A 17,119-nucleotide genomic window follows, 5' to 3' on the forward strand; every position below is an offset into this window, starting at 1 on the left:
ATTGTTCATGGTAGAGCAATTCAATAGTAGCGGGGTACAATTTAACCTAGAATTGAATATTTGTTTCAATAAGACAGATTCGATAGTAGCGGAGTACAATTCTACACTAGCTATAGACCTTGCCTCCAGTAGTACCAGTGGCGGAGTCAGAATTTGAGTCGAGGGGGGAGGGGGGAATTTATATATGATATACGCACTTACACAAATTTATGTGAATATATAATTTTTGAGACAAATTTGAAAAATTAAAAACTATTCATTCAAATACTAAGTGATATTTAATGTAATTATACAAAAAAAAAAAAACTCTACAAAAAAAAGTTTATTCATAATATTGTATTTATCTATTGAGATATTTCTAACACGAGTGATCTAGTTTTTTAATTTTTTAAGAGCCAATGCTCAAGTTATGAATGAAACTATTAGGAGTTAAATAGACACCAAGTGCAATATATGTAAATTTCTATTATTTTGGTCAATGTATTCCCATAAAATGTTCAAATTATAATATGGTAGGGACAAACTAAAAAAATTTCAGTGCAAAACATCTAGTGGAGGACTTAAGGTTTCTCAATAATTCATTTAGAAGTTATGCTCTTTTAGAAGACCAAAGAAACAGAGTGTCATTTTATAAACCCAAAAACAAAAAGTATTCAGGGATAGTCAATAACTAAAGTATTTTTTCACCGTAAAAAAACAGGGAAAAAAAATCCTAAAGGTATTTTATTCCAGGCTTCAATCTCCTTCGGTTCGAAAACGTAACATATACTTTATGCAGTAGATGTCCAACTAATTAATGGTCTCTAATTTATTTTTTCACCCGAGTTGTCAAGCCTTTGGAGCCTAATTGCAGAACTCGAACATGGAGGCATGTTAGGAGGGGGTTTGCGGATACTCGTCTCGGGGGTGCCACCATTTTTCACTATAAAGACAGTGTCCATACCCCAGCTTAGATGTCGATCCAAATGACAGTGCCATAGCCATACCCCTGCAAGAATTTATCCATTTATGAATCAAAGTTAGCATACAAAATAAAAGATAAGAAAATGCAAGCTTCTAGTGTGTAAAAGAAATCACAAATGGTTAACTCCACGGAATAAAAAGTATGTGACATACCAGGATTACTTGCTTTGAATCTAAGGGCAGCCCATCCTTTCTTAGGCAGTGAAACTGTATTCATCTTAGGCGGATCAACCAAATTGTAGCCTTCTGGGTCAGTCACATTATCAAAGTTCCCATAACCTGAGCCAACCACATAGAAGGTGTATCCATGCAAGTGCATTGGATGATCTTCTGATGCATCAAAAACATTAGTACCCTGGAACACTATCTCCACCTCTTCATTATAATCAAATATCTTCACCTTGGTCCCTTGAATTGTTGTCGTGGTATAATCGGGTACCTCATCTGCAGTGAAGTTGAAAAGAACCGGCGGATACTCTGGAAAATCTTGGGTGTAAATCCCACTCATGTTCCTGTTGTAAAAGATTTTGGCATAATGTCATTTCAACTACATAGACATAGTGTCTACTGGGTTAACTAGTTTAGCTCACACAACAATTTAGCCAGAAGTTATTTTAGTTTGTAATTTGATAGCAAATGTACCAGAAATTGCAATACCTGTAATAGGCTAGTAGAACATCAGTGGAGGGGTTAATCCAACTGACATTGTTTAAGCTTGAAGCAAGACCACTTTTAGTAGTTCCCTCATAGTCAAAGGTAATAGTGTTCATGGAAGCTGTTATGTACATTCTGGTAGTAATGTTTTTTGGGACATTAACCGGGTGGTCGTGGTTCGCTAAGCTCCTAAGACGACTCGTGAAGCTCAATGCTGGAACGAAGTCTTCATAGGTTGGAAGGGTGCTCGGAAATATTGGATCTGCTGAGGGAGTGTAGTTGCCTCTATATTCAAGAATTGCTGTGGTATTTGTTTTATCATAGTCTGTAACATCGTACCTAGCACTATCATATTGTCTAGCAGCCATATAATAGTGACCAAGAGGCTGGTTTGCTGTGACCAACATATCCATTGTTTGTCCTGGAGATATCATCACAAATCCAGTAATTACAGGTTTAACGTATGATCCATCCAGTCCCACAACGGTGAGGTTATGTTGAGCAATTGCAAAATAGAGTTCTGCATTCATGGCAGCATTGACTAAACGAAGAAGATAGGTCTTGCCATAATCTACTTGCCAGCGGTAAGTGCCCTCTGCATCACAAGAATATTGATTGTATTTAGGAATGAGTGGCAATAGTTACACAATGTTTGTATTGGACACATAATTTAAATCATGTTTTCAGTTATAATTGTGAAATTATGATAACATGAATTTCACAATTATGATTGAAATCATGTTTTCAAATTTAAGTTGGAGTGTGTATATTAAGTAGTGTGTAGCGTGTAGCGTTTAGGAGTTACATTCAATAGTTTGAGATTTTGTGCATCTTTCCTCATTCAGCGTGTGTATCCACGTACCTTTAGAGCACTCACAAAAATCTCCTGGTTGGCCATTGATAGTGTAAGAATCAGATCGAGGAGTATCAGCACCATTTTCGAGGTCTTCGGCAACTTCTTCATTTACATCACCCACATACCAAGATCCTGCAAGTACAAGAGAAGAAGTGAATGCATGATATTAGACGTTGTACGAATAGGATTACATATTTATATCTTTATGCGTGCTAATTCATCAAGGTAATTAGCAAACAATCCGAATACCTAAATGGCTAGGACAGGATGGAGAAAGACAAAAAATTTGACCATGTTGTCATTGCACCATAGTTAGCAATCATATAAGAGGTTTTAAATATATTTACCTGTTTATAATAGCATCATATAAGGTTAAATTAAATGGCGTTGAATAAGCGGTTTAATGGAGTTTATTTGTCAAAAAGTACTAATAGTTTAAGCATATGAGAACAACAAACGTTTGCGTTTAGAAATTCTTAAGTTTGAACAATTCTAAGAGCATTAAGAACGTTTAGACTATTTTGAATACCTAACACGAGAATTTCTTCTCCATCGGGCTCAGGAAATGGAAAACCGGTCTCTTTATTTGGCAAAACGACAATAGCACCGTGCACACCAGCTCGAGTCCAGTCACTATGAGCATGCCACCAAAGGGTTCCTTCCTCATCTGAAAATATGATTTCATAAGTGAAGTTTGATCCCGGTTCTATTGGACACTGTGTAATGTACTCTGGACCATCTGACCATGGGTTTCTTGGTTGATGCACTCCATGCCTATAGAAAACATAATTTCTTTAGATATTTTTATAATATCTTTCAATAATTTCATTTGTTGGTTTAATTTTGGTTTACCACTATAGTGAAGACCTCTAGAAAATTTTCTCTATTTTTTCAAGTTTGTTTAGACAATAAGGGGAAAATAAAATTAAGAGCCTTGCAACTCAACTAACACTTCTTGAAGTTTTAAACGGAAATGTCTAAGTTTTTAATCCCTCGTTCCCCAACTATTAAATTATAAAAAATAAAAAAAAATAAGAAAAGGAAAAAAAATGATAAAAGAAAGTAATTCAAAATGTTATTCATACATCGCCAAAATTTTAAATCTAAAATAATTGGGATTCCGAGAGAAAGTTGGTAACATTTTTGTTGTTGTTGAATTATCTATATTCTTTGTAATATAACTTTTAATATTTCCTTTTCGTCCTTTATACAACATAAACCAAATAGACTAGTAGACTTATTTATTTTGCTATTTGTCAGTTTGGCATTGTTTAGTTTATTTCTATAGTAAAAGAGAACAAGCATATATAGAAGACAAATATTGGAGCAACATTATAGTTATAGACCTAAATTTTAATACATACTCTCTTTTTTTTTAATACACACTCTTGAATAAGGATGAAAGGGTATTTTTGTTAAGAATCTAATAACTTAGTAGTATAACATGTTTTTCTTTATTGGAGAATTATAATTCAAATCCCTCCTTTATTGAATAACTATCAAATTACCACAAAAATAAAGCAAATATTTTTCCCTTATGAATTACAATAGAGGTGATAAATAGAGGGAACAAAACAAAATAATATTCCATTATTCCGTTTGGTCATCTCACATAAATAAATATGTACTTTATATTTACGAAGAAGGATTGGTGTGTGGTACTATTTATTTACTAATTGTTCGAATGTTTATAGGCTTTGTGGCTGTTGCCACTTGACACTCCACTGACCATTGACTATTGACCAGCGAGTATAGTATACGGAATTACAGTTGATGTATATATATATAACGAGTATAGTATATGGAATTATATAGGTAGACCTAAGGGTCAATGATAAGACTATCTTGAAAAAAAAAAAAAATGATAAGACTTTCTAGATGTGAATAAGACAATGCATAAACGGAATATCTTTCGTTTTCAATACCAAATCCATGGAGAAGTACTAGCATAGGAGATTTTTTTTGTACGGCTGAGACTGACAATTCGAAAAAAACAAATATTTTGCCATACAAAGTGGTATAAATGTTATAAGTGGTTGGATAACAAATTCATTTTTAGAAATTTTTTTTTGAGATTTTCTATAAACTTTTTTCAAAATTGGTTTATTAGTGTATGCCTTTAAGGCATACATTAGTAAAATTTAATATTAAAAGAGATTTACTAACGTGTGCCCTTAGAGTATACATAAGTAAATCATTTTAGAAATTTTTTTATGGAAAACCGAAAAAATTATTAACTATTTTGACAGCTTTTTTCAATTTTTCATAAAAAATTTCTCAAAATGAATGGTTAATGGCACACATTAAGGGTTAAAATGGTATAAATATTTTTGATCTCAACCATTAAACTAAAAAAAGAAAAGAAAAGGTATTAAAACAATGTTAAAGTTGTACAAATATTTTGTGAGGGAGGGAGGGAGAGAGAGAGAGTCTTTACCAATGAATAGTAACACCATAGTATCCTTGATTATGTACATTTACATACACAGTATCCCCTTTTGTTACACGGATCACAGGGCCCGGAAGACTTTCATTTACAACCAACATGCTCTTACTGCTACACAGCCTTGTAAAGTTGGTCTCCGTCAACTACACAATTTGAACAAATAAATTTATTTCAAATATTTTTTTTGGATTTGATTTTTATTTCAAATATTGAAGGCCGGAAGAGCGTATAGCAATATTACATGAGAAAATAGAATACATATGCATTTATTTACTCTCATAGTATTCAATATATAATTACACACTAGTATGTATGGTGTGTGTGCCCTGTGTTATCTAAAATCGTGAGTTCAAAATATGATTTCAATTAAATTATGAAATCATTTTTTCAAGTCTTGGTTTCACAATTTCAAATTTAAAATTAAAATCATGTTTTGGAGTAGCATGTGTGCTTTACGTGCAATAACAATTTCTCATTCTATATTACCAACGTCCGGAAACAAAAACCAGAAACCAAAAGAGAGGTACTTACAATAAAGTCATGGTAATGGACTTTAGCTTGAGCCAAGCCAAGGAAAAATATCCCATAGAGAAGCAGAAGCTCGACGAACCCTGAAGGCAAACCCATAATCTCAGTTCTGGAGCGCCACCCCTGTACTGTTTAAGGACCGCTTGTACTAATTTCTGCAAGGCTATTGGCTATGTTGTCTTTGAGAGCTAGTTATATATGAAGGTTGAACTTATGTGTACATTATTTTTACTTGGATAGTTAGGTTGAGTACGTCTAAATGTCTGAGTTATGTTGAATTCTTGTTACGATGGTTTTAAACAGCTTGAAATTTGAACTTTGGTTGTAGGTTAGGTGGGGGTGTCTTTTTTTCACTGTTACTAACTGCTGACGAGAGTTAACAAAAGGGCAAAATATTCTTTTATATTTATTTGAGCGTATTTTGTATGTGTAACATTCTTGATTTACACTTTTTGTGTTTATTTTTTATTGATGTGTACATCTAAAACGTGAAATGAGTTATGTTTACGAAACATTTACACTAAGGAGTCATATATAGCAAAAGACATATATGTACTTTGTGCTTAGTAGTCCATTTGCCTTTAGAGCATCTCCAACAGGTTCAGTATCTCTATTTTTAGTCCAAAAAATGCTACTGTTCACCCTCCAACAGCTTCTCTAAACACAAAACTTTTCCAAATTTTTTTTGAAGTTGCTACAGTGCTTCTCTAGATACAGAGAAGCACTGTAGCAACTTCAAATGAATTTTTATGCTTAAAAAATTCATACATCTCAATAAAAAAAATTCTTTCTCTCTCCTCTCACAGCTACAAACACAACGGCTACAAACACAACAATCTTTCTCTCAAAAACCTCTAAACTCAAGCATAATCAGAATACAAACTCAAAAACACAATTTTAAAATTAATCAAATCATAACAATAAAAAAGAAAAAGACAGAAGACAAAACCCATCTGGACTGCATTAGGGACGAAGATGAGCGACGGCTCCAGGTTGGGCCAACTACTTTGGGACGAAGATGCCCCATCTGACTGCGTTGGGGACGAATGTTCTGGAATCAAGTTAAAATTATAAAAAAAAAAAAAAAAGGCAGAGCGCTGGAGAGAAAAAAGAGAAAGGAGCTGGAAAGTTCTTGAACGAGGGAGAAAGAAAATAAAAGAGGTGGGGTGGGGGGCGGATAGAGATAGGAAAGAGTGTGTGGAGGAGAAAAACAAGGAAAAAAAAACGTATGGATGAAATGAATTGAGAGAAAGAAGAAATAATATAAAAAAATAAAAAATCCTAATTGAGAAATGTCACCACAATATTTTCACAATAAATTTTAAGTAATAGATTGTAATTAGTTAATATTGGCAAGTAAAAAAATAATTTCAGTGATGCGTTCAAATTAGAACTGGTAACAATTTTTCACATAAAATTTGTTGTAAAATTATTGCAAAAAATGTTGTGAATAAAACACTTTTTTATTGAAAAATATAATTGTTGGGAATGAATATAGAAAGAATAAATGATGATAAAAAAAGAAGATAAAAAAATGAATGAAGAAATAATATTTAAATGAGATAGATAATGAAATAGAGAATCTGTTGGAAAGTGTATATGAAAAAGTGGGTAGCTAAAAGGTAAAAGTCACTGTTCATTTTCCAAACAGTACAAAAATTTGGAAAAGCTGTTGGAGATGCTCTTACATTCTTCTTTTCAATTTCTTATTTAGCTCTAATTTTGTGTGTATAATTTTTAAAATTATTGTCCCTATTTTTAAGTATGATAGTACTTTATTTAACTTAATTTTGACAAATCCGTTTGGATATAGGTGAAAACTAAAAAATATTGTAACAAAATAATTTTTAAATGTGTGAATAGTGCTGGACCCGTTTTTAATGAAAAAGTTGCTGAAAAGTGAAGTTTGTGGGTCTCATGAACAGTGCACGGGACCCACTGATGTGCTGAAAAGGGGCTGAAAAGTCAAATATTACGGCTACTGTTCATGAACAATAAATGAACAGTGAAATTTGTCTTCTGAAACGTGTGTCAAAAAAGAAAAAGAAAAAGAGAGAAACGCAAAACTCAAAACGTCAGACGCAGATAATTCCTATCCAAACGCTCACTAAGTAACAAATAATAAAATTAAAAAAAAAACATTGAAACCTCTGTTAGGGTCATGTGTTTTAGTATTATCAATCACGCCAAATTATGTGTTTTTTTAATTGAGTTTTGATGTATCTTAAAGTTGTAATTGAAGACCAAGTTGAAGACACAAAGTTTGCTCAAGAAAAACACATTTTCAGCACTTTTTTGATGTGGAAACCAAACCAAAAGAGTGAGATCCAAAAGTAGAATCATCCAAACAATAAGAACCATAGAAATCTAAAAGAATTACAACAACTGATAAGTACATATATAAGGAACTTTCTTCACAACCATTACACAGTAAATATCAAATACCCAAACTAAACAAAAATGCATATACCCATTACTGTATCAAACAAAAAAATACCCAAAGGAACTAGAATCATTAAACAAAAAAATTAACGTCAAGCATTAAACAAAAATACCCAAAGGAACTAGAATCATTAAACAAAAATTAACAAAAAAAATTAACTCAAAAGAAAGAAAAAAAAACCCATTACACAAAGGGTTGCCGGTTGGGGGTGGGAGGCGAAGGGTTGCCGGTTGGGTGGGAGGTGAAGGGTCGTCGGCTGGGTGAAAGGAGAAGGGTCTTCGGATGGGTGCGAAAAATTGAAGCGTCGCCCGATGGTGCGAAGGATGAAGCGTCGCGAACGGCCGGCGAGTTGAAGCGTCGTGAACGGTAAAGCTCAATCGGTGGCACGGCAAGCTCGATTGGCGGCACAGCAAGCTCGATCGGCGGCGACGGCGAGCTGGGGTGAAGCGGCTGTGAGGGATAGAGTGAGGGAAAGAGAGAATCGGGTGAGGGAGGGAAAATAAAGTGGGAAAAGTGAAAAAGAAAAGGGGGCTGAAGTGTTTTAGTAGCTAACTTTTAGTGACGACTTGTATGTTGTCACTATAGGCTACCTTTAGCGACGAAAATTCTGATTCGTCGCTAATACTCCCATCTAATTTTATGTTCCTATTTTTAGTGACGACTTATTTTCGTCACTATTTGTCACATTCAGCAACGAAATGGGTTTCGTCACAAAAACCTTAAACTTTTAGCTATGTTGTAGATGAATTTAGTTTGGCGCCTTTAGTTCAACGCAACATATAGCGACGAAATCTAATTTTCTTCGCTAAATGTTATTAATTTTTTTATAAATAGTGACGAAATATAAATTTCGTCACTATATGGTACCTTTTTGTGACAAAAATTTCCTCACTAAAATTCGTTACTAAAAATACATTTTGTTGTAGTGTAAGCGAGTGTCTAATTGGTTTCATCATTTGTCTAAAGGCCCTGTACCTATTCTTGGCGATTTATTAAAAGTTTTGAGCTTTTTAACTCAATTTCAGGGGAATTCTAATTCCTCTATATCCTTTAGTAGTCATACTAGGACATGTGCCTTTTCATCTTCACGGTCAAAGACTCGTGATGTGTGGGTGATGAAGGATTCTAAGACGTAATTGTCTTTTCATTTGTCCTCTACCTTAATCCTTTCTATCTAAAGTAGGACTTTCATACTTGATTTCTTATTTATTTTTGGAATCATGCTTTCATGCATTGCATTGTTTGACATTTATTCATTTTTGCATTTATATTTTTTTCAATTCTTTTATTTCTTTCAAAAAAGAAAATGATTTTTTTTTTTAAAAAATACAAAAACAGTTTATGTTTTGTGTATATTGCTACTTGTGTACCTTTGATGACCTTTGAAACAAAGTTTCTCAACTTTGTATCTCTTGTAGCTTAGATGAGCATCTTTATGCACAACTAAGCAATGTGAGCTTTGTGGCTTATTATATGATTTGTATGATTTGATTAATCTTTTATTATTCATATTCTTATCATTTTTGTTTTTACGGGAAGGACTAAAAAATCCTAAAAGAATTGCATAAATAATCATCTCACCACTAAAACTCGTCAAGCATAGAACATCGGTGTGCAATTCATAAAAGCTGTGCTTAGAAAGGTGTAGCACTTGCACAACAAGAAAAAGATGTTTGGCTAACATAATTTGGTATTTCTTTTATTTTTTATATGCCCATGCATGATATGCCTTTTTATGCTTACAAGAATAATATGCAAAGAACATGGAAAACAAAAAAAATCAAAATGCTTTTATATATGGTTGCAACATGTTTCTAGGAGATGTAGGAGTTATATGATGTACCTCAAAGGTGATAGTACCCATTAAACTATTATGATTGTGTGTGAATGTTCTTAATTCTCTTATATCATTATTTTCATATGATGAGACACTTATGCTTTCTTGCAAAAGTTTCACACACAACACGCAACTCTTTGCTACTCTTGGTACTATTGTACAGGTATAATGTGATTTGGCCATTTAAAGTAGCTATACTCTTCTTAAGAAATTGGTATGCTTGTTTAAAATTTGGGTAAATTACATAATTCGTCAATTATTTAAGGCTATTTTCAATTAATATTTTAAAATTTTCAATTGAAGCCAATAATTTTTTATTTTATTTTATATACAAGATAGAATTCTACTCTAGCCGAATTTAAGTGTATATGTGTATGAAGCTCCCTCTTGGAAACTTGAACCTTGACCCTTGCCCCCCACACTCCACAAGCACTTATACTTGTGGAGTGACCATCGCACCAAGGGTGTGCGGTGGTGAAGCCAATAATTTTTAAAATTTTTTAAATCCTTTCAATTTGTGCCCTTAATAAATCACTATTATTAATAAAAAAATCACTATGTAGTATTTACTAAATTGGGATTTCTCAATTAATGTTGGAACTTTCAAGCATTGATTGTCACAAGTAGATATAGCAAAAGGATTGGGTCACTTGGGTTTGAGTTCGAACCGATTGAGTTCAAGTAAAAATTGGATTGTTCTAAAGGGGTTTACAAAACCTATAACCCTAACTTAATCTTTCAAGGTTGGGCAAACCCGGTATAACTTATAGTTTTCTCAAATGAAAAAAAAAAAAATCTTTTGTTAGGGTCATATTTTATGTAGTTGGAATATCCTATGACAAAACGTACTTGTATTTGGGTATTTCTAAGTGGATCTAAGAATATTATGAAGTATTTTAAGAAGATTTTACAAGTGGTAGCATTGAAGACATGAAGACTTCACAAGGAAACAAGTGGTAGCATTGAAGACATGAAGACTCCACAAGGAAACAAGTAGTAAAAGCTGAATTTGCAGGTCCAGATACCTAACTCGACACTTTCAATCTATTGAGATTTAATGAACTTTGACACCTGTCTCAATCTATCGAGTTGAAAAATTTCAGAATATAGCTTGCAATGTTTTTATTTTAATTGGCTATTTGTTTATGAGTTTGTGTAAATCTAATAGGAATAGGAGATCCCATTTAAAAGGCTCATTAAGCTCCTATTTAAATAAGATGGTAGAGAAAGGAACCTAACCCTTGAATTATTCATAAGGTTTTCTTATTGAAACACTAGCCTCCATCTTCTAAACCTATGATTTCAGAATACAGAAGTAAGAGATCTTGTTGTAATTCTTGTGCGCCTTTGAATTTTGTACCAAGCAAAGTCTCTAGAACCAACAATTGAAGATCCTATTGGTGTTTTTATGTGAAGTTACTGCAAATTAACTAGAATAATCAAAGGGTTGCTGTGAAGTTAGTCATGTATTGAGATTTGAGCAAAGCTGTTAGTCATAGATTGAAGACTTGTGGATTGAAGAAGTCTTCTACAAAATCAAGTTCAATTAGGAATTGAAGCAAATATTCAACTGTAAGTTGGTATTTTGGGATAGACTTAGGCTGCGTTTGTTTCGACGGTAAACGGTTTCAGGAAATGATTTTATGCGTTTTCGGATGTTTGGCAGGGGCTGAAAATTTGGTCAAATGGAAAATAGCAATCAGTTGACTGTAAAAAACAGCGTCTGACCCGGAAATCCTTTTCCACTTTTATTTTACCTTCAATTGAATTCAGCCCTCATTTTCCCCTCGCGTTCTCGCTGCCTCAAGTCAAGCTCCAGAAACACAGCTCCAGTCAAGCAACAAATGCAGCCTCAAGCTGGTCCGATCTTCACCCCCGTCCGACGAGCACCGCCACACCCACCGCGAGATCGCGCCGTTGCACCATGGCACTGCGATCTTGCGCAGTCGCACCCCAGCACCGATCGCGATAGCGCACCCCAGCATCGCGATCGCGCCGACGCACCCCAGCCCTCGCGATCGCGCCGACGCACCCCAGCCTTCGCGATTGCGCCGTCGCACCCCAGGATCCTTGATCGCGCTGCCTTCGCGATCCTTGATCGCGCCTCCTCCTTCGCGATCGCGCCGCTTCTCTCTCGGATTTTAGGATTTTTTTTTTTGGGTTTTGTTTCTTTTGTGATTTTACTGAGAAATGATGATAAATATTTGATTGGAAGTTGAGAAAATGTGAGCATCAAGTAAAAAATGTATTTTCTATAATATTTTCAAGATCACAACCAAACACCTGAAAATATTTTCCAAAGTATTTTTTAAAATGCCACCAAACACCTAAAAATATTTTCCTTTCCGGAAAATATTTTCTTTTCTTGAAAACATTTTCCGGAATTGCTTTACTGTCGAAACAAACGCACCCTTAATAGTAATAAGATTTCTTATACTTGTAACTACTTGATTCTTGAATACTGGATTTTTAGGAGGGGTGACTTCAGAATCACTCTATGGGGTTTTTGCTTTGAAGGTTTTTCTCATTAGTCAACAAATCACCGTATCAAATTTAATTTCCATTGCATTCCAAATTATTTGATGATTTGTTTGTACCTGCATACTATTTGTATGTAATTTGACCCAATTAATCAACTTGAGTAATTGAATTAATTAACAAGGGTTAATCTATATAACCCAATATCTTTCTCTTTTTTCCAATATAAATAAGAGAACAAATAAACCAAAACACTCAAAAATAAATAATAAATAATACATAAAATCTTAAATTTATATAGTCCACATTAATAATACATAAATACTTAAAGGTTATATAATCCAAAGTTGTTCATTAAGCTTATCATCACCCCAAGAACTGCAAAACAAAAACTAGATGTGAAACATATCATGTTACCAACCTTTAAAGGTACATCTATTGCGTGTAAAGTATAAATAAAGTTAGTTTACCTACAAAGATAACGTAAAGGTTAAAAAATAAAGTATAACATGCTAGATTAAAAAAAAGAGTAAATAGTTTATATAATGCATCTCATGCTACTGAATTTTTTTTTTTAGAACACTAAGTATTTTTAACACACACACACGGGGAGAGAGGAAAAAATCTTAAAAAAACTTACAGTAGTGTATATCCAAAAAGGTCTTCATGCTACTCAATGTTAGTTGTAGATTGAGCCGTGAAAATATTTATGCTTTAGAATTGTACCTCAAGTTATCAAGTAATTTTGTCAATAGTTTTATCTATTAGTACAAAATTTTCATATAACTTTAGTATACAATGAAAATAAGTATAAAAAAAAATTGAAAATTGATTGGTACCTTAACCTGATGGATTTATCATATCTATCAAGTTAAAATTTGATTGGTACCTTAACTTTAGTATACAATGAAAATTGATTGTGCAAAAAATTGAAAATAAGTTAAAATTTATCATATCTATCAAGTTGAATGGATTTTGGCCAATACCAATACTTTTTTTGGAAGCAAAACCAAAGTCAACTTCAACATATATAAGTATATAACATAAGGGAGTCTTAATAGATCAGAAAAGCCATAGCAAATACTATTTCTTAAAACCAAACCACGTAGAGAAAGAGACACAGAGCAGAGCTTTGGTTTTTTTTTTTTTTTTGGAAAATCATTTGTAGTAGATTTTTTAAGATGGTTAGCAAGACAAAGGAGACCCAGTTGAACAATCTAGAGGCCCAAGTGGACAATGGAGGAGGAGGGGCTTGGGAGTACCTCTACTTTTTCTTATTATTGATATGTTTGTGGTGTAGAGACCCAAGTGGACAATGGTATAAACTTGTTAGATTACTACTGTTTTTTTCAATGCCATTGATGCCTGAGTTTTAGTACTTTCTTCTTTTGTTTCGTTGAATGTGGAATGCACATATAGATAAAAGTTTTTGTATATTTACTATATATCTACTGGCTTCTGACTACGTGCTCATGTGTGTACTCAGAGGTTCTTTTTTTTTTTTTTTTTTTGTAAAAGTTAATAATTTGAATTCATTATAATCTAAAATTACTATATTTTTCAATCACAAAAAAATCTAGGGGTGTGATGCAAATTATAATGGATGCAAATTATTAACCTTTACAAAAAACAAAAATAAAAGAGCAATTTGAAAACTTTCAGGAGAGTGGTCCTGTTTTGTAGGTAACATTTTAGTGGGAGTTAAAGATGTATCTATTTATAATATATATATCTATTTAGTTTTTTTTTTTTTTGATATTTAGTTTTGTTTTTGGATAAGCATTGAGAGTTTTTTTAAAGGAAAAAAACAGCAGCAACGTGGGTAGTTTAACTTATTTTTATATATATTTTTAAAAATAAACGTATAGTTATTTTGAAGAAGTGGGGTAGTGGAAGAGTGTTTCTATCTTATAGGCAATGTTTTAGTGCAAGTTAGACGTGTATTTTTACCAAACTATCCTTTAGTTTTGTCTCTACTTAAATCTAGGGGTGTAGGGGTATTTTGGAACAAAAAAAAAAAATCAATCCAAACAGGGGAAACCCCTTAAATAATAGTATAGATACTGCTATTTAATGGACTTCCCTATTTATTAATTTAAGTTTCTCTGTAGCTAAAGTAAGTTTCTCTCTACAACAACAGAGAAGCTTCCTTAGTCAGTAGAACTACTGTTACTTGGGTGAGGATTTCCTTGTATCTCAGGTAACCATAGTTACTTGGAGGCTGTTACGCTTTCTTAGAAATGGACAACTTGACAGGGAACTGGCAGAAACTCTCACTGAACGATAGGGAAGATGCAAAACTTGAACTCCCTAAATAGAACTCATCAACTAAGTTTATCTTGGCTGCAAAATTCTTCACAAAGAGGGCTTTGAGTATTGAGGTAGTTATTAGAACTTTTAGCCCTTTATGGCGGTCAGTGAAGGGCTTTAAGGTGAGAAGAGCAGGAGACCGTGTTCTTTTGTTTGTGTTTGACGATAAGGAAGAAGCAAAGAAATCCTTAGCAACGCGCCATGGAGCTTTGATAAACACCTAGTGGTGCTTCAATGGTACGACAGAGAGATGCATGTCAAGGCTTTAAAATTTAGTAAGGTACCAGTGAGATTTATGAATCGTAAGGTTGCGGAAGGTTTGTGTGAGGTAGTGGGCTTGGTTTGCAGCAGGAATGACGCAAATGAGATGGATGGAGGGAGCTTTATGAGGGTCAGGGTTCTCATAGATATAAACACACCACTGTGCAGGGGGAGACGTTTTTCTTCCCAAGGGGAACAAGGCTGGGTTTCTTTCAAATATGAAAGATTACTTAACCTGTGCTATTGGTGTGGGTGCTTAAGCCATGGAGACAGAGATTGCGAAATGTGGATAGAAAGTGAAGGTCAGTTAAAGAAGGAAGAGCAAACTTATGGACCCTAGATTTGTGCTCCACCATTTGCCAAAGGAAGAAGCCTGGTGATCAAAGTACCGAGGTACTACGAGGCACAGAAAAAAGAGAGGCAACCGGTGGTCAAAATGGGGTCAATTCTGATCCTGGTGGCAATGTTGGACCCTAAGAAGTCTCCAGTGGTGGTGGTGTAGTCACAATCTGAGGTAGGTGAGGCTACTCGGGATGAAGGACAGGGCAGGGTGGCGTGTTTAGTTACCGAGACTGTGGCCATGATGGGCAGAGTGCAAGAAAGCCTGGAATCCAAGAAAGACTTTGAGGAGTGGATCGAGGAGATTGACAGGGAATTGAAAAAGTTTAATACGGACGAAATGCAAAAACTAGACAATGATATGGTTACAATATTGGGGGAACATGTAGTTGTGAGTATCCAAACAAGTTAGGATCGGACCAGAAGAGGGAGGAAGGAAACGAGTGCAGTTTTGGGCAACACCTTGGGAGCTTTTCGGGCAGGGAGCTAAGTGGACAGCCACGTGTAAATGCTAATGACCTGGTAAGTGTCCTAGTCACTCAAACTATTTTAGGAGACATTACAAACATATTGGGTAGACTTGACAAAACAGCCACGATGGAAGGTAAAACAAGAAGAAAGAAAATTATTAGGGTTAGCACTGATGAACTTATGAGCCCCTCGGCTCTGTTAAGGGCGAAGAGAACTAGTGAGGAGGGTGATAGTGGGTTACCAAGCAAAAAGAGAGCGGTTTCCTTCTATGATCATGATTCTCTTCCAACAATGGTGGAGGCTGCGAAACAGCTCTGCCAACAACAATGAATATCTTATGTTAGAACTGTCGGGGGCTTGAGAACCCCTAGGCAGAGCAAGAGCTTAGAGACATTATTTGGGCTCAAGTTTCCTCAGTCGTGTTCTTAGGCCAAACATGGCTTGATAAGGCTAGGCTGATTTTCATTCGGGATAAGCTCAAGTTTGAAGGTTTGCTGGAATTCTCAAGGGAGGGCAGAGGTGGGGGGGTGGCTGTTATGTGGAAAAAAGAGGTAGATTGTTCAGTTGATACTTACTCCTCAAACTGTATTAATGCTATTATAAATAAAGGAAAGGAGGATGAATGGCGGTTCACTGGTTTTTATGGCGAACTCGATACAAGGAATCACTATATCTCTTGGGCCACATTAAGGAGACTGAATGTAAAATACGCATTGCCTTGGCTTTGTGCTGGTGACTTTAATGAGATAGCTAGGACCCATGAAAAATTCGAAGGAAGGTTGAGGCCAAGTAAGTAGATGGAAGATTTTAGAGATGTCTTAGATGAATGTAAGTTTCAAGATCTCGGGTTCAATGGTAACAAGTTTACATGGTGTGATGGGCACAGGGAAGGCCATATGGTGTGGGAAAGGTTGGATAGAGCAATGGGTTCGGTGGAGTGGATGGATATGTTCCCTGCATCTAAGGTGGTCCACCTAAAGTATGGCACCTCGGATCACAAGCCTATCATGATCTACCTAGCAGGCATACCAAAAAAGAGTAACAAACCGTGAAGGGTTGAACAAATGTGGATGGAGGATAGGGGTTGTAGGGAAGTGATGGAAAATGCATGGACATATGATTTTCAGGGTAGTGCCATAAGTAGATTGGAAGGAAAAGTAAATAGGTGCCGTAGGAATTTGAAATGATGGAGCAAGGTAGCTTTTGGGAATGTGACTCGAAAATTAAGGGAGAAGAAGAACTTACTTAGGCTGGCCGAAGCTGAAGCAATTAGAGGAGGAAACATTGCACGGGTGTTAAGGCTGAAAAAGGAAATCTCCACACTACTAGTGAGGGAGGAACAAATGTGGAAGCAATGGTCTCACTCTTTGTGGTTGCAAGAAGGGGATAACAACACGAGATATTTCCATAGCCGAGCCTCTCATAGGTTTAAGAGGAATTGGATTAATAGTTTGGAAGATGCAAATGGGTAGTTGTATAATGATGAAGAGGACATATCTAGTATCTTGGTGGACTACTACTAACAACTCTTCA

The 17,119-nt window shown here is 34.8% G+C and overlaps 1 pseudogene; it reads right to left on the minus strand.

Moving 5' to 3' along the window:
* Nucleotides 1-552: 552 nt before the first annotated feature.
* LOC142622444 (putative laccase-9) lies at nucleotides 553-5,628 on the minus strand (annotated as a pseudogene).
* Nucleotides 5,629-17,119: the final 11,491 nt, after the last annotated feature.

This window comes from Castanea sativa, chromosome 1, assembly GCF_040712315.1.
Source record: "Castanea sativa cultivar Marrone di Chiusa Pesio chromosome 1, ASM4071231v1".
Taxonomy (NCBI): domain Eukaryota; kingdom Viridiplantae; phylum Streptophyta; class Magnoliopsida; order Fagales; family Fagaceae; genus Castanea; species Castanea sativa.